Raw genomic sequence first — 911 nt, 5'->3', positions numbered from 1 at the left:
GCATCTTTCGCGCCCTTGTAAAAATCACTTCTTATACAGTATGCTCACATATGCCAATTAAAAAAAAAAAAAAAAAAAGGGAAAGTCAGAAAAGCCAGTTTGGTGCACAACAGAATAGCATTTCCCCTTAGGCTATGTGCCTCCACAGATGTTTCATTCAGCCTTTGCAGCATTTGGCCACTCTAAAAGTGCTTCAGCCACTGCATTCCCTCCCATTGTACTGTGAAGGAGAGAGAGAGCGAGTGAGGCAATGACAGGGACAGGCTGTTTACCACCACCCCCTCTTTTCTCCCTGTGTTAGCTTGAGGGAGGCAAAGAGGTGGGGGTTGGGGGACATTGGGGCGGCAGCACAATTGCGAAGGGTCCAGCTTGGAGCTCCGGGCGGCACAGAGGGTCATAGAATGGAGCTGCGCGTCTGGGCCTCCCGAATCCTGAATCCGCCGGGTGGGTGGTCTCCTCTCTCCACACCCATTCTTTCTCTCTCTCTCTAATTCGCTCCACTGCTATCCCAACACCTCCAAGAGAAATGATTAGCTCATCCACTCTGGCCAGCACTTGAGCTCTGATGTGGCAGTCAGTGGCACAGACTGGATTCATTCAGAGCTAGATTAGAGAGCCTCATGGGCGAGCTGCGTGGCCAGGCCCACAGACGGAGCCGCTGCCTCTGCTGCTGTGCAGTTCTGCTGGTGGGCTCTTTGCACTCGCACTACTAACTGGGTGGCAGTTAGCACTAATCCTGTCACTGATTACCTCTGGCATGAGGAAATAAACAGTAATAACGAATATACAACCTCCTTCCATCAACACGCACGAACACTTTCAAACATTTACAGACCTGTGCTTCTTTTTCCTCATCTCCACACGTCAAGATTACACACACACACACACACACACACACACACACACACACA

The sequence above is a fragment of the Sinocyclocheilus grahami genome, unplaced genomic scaffold (assembly GCF_001515645.1).
Source record: "Sinocyclocheilus grahami isolate Dianchi unplaced genomic scaffold, SAMN03320097.WGS_v1.1 scaffold17.1, whole genome shotgun sequence".
In the NCBI taxonomy this organism is placed as follows: Eukaryota; Metazoa; Chordata; class Actinopteri; order Cypriniformes; family Cyprinidae; genus Sinocyclocheilus; species Sinocyclocheilus grahami.
This window is presented reverse-complemented; position numbering follows the sequence as displayed.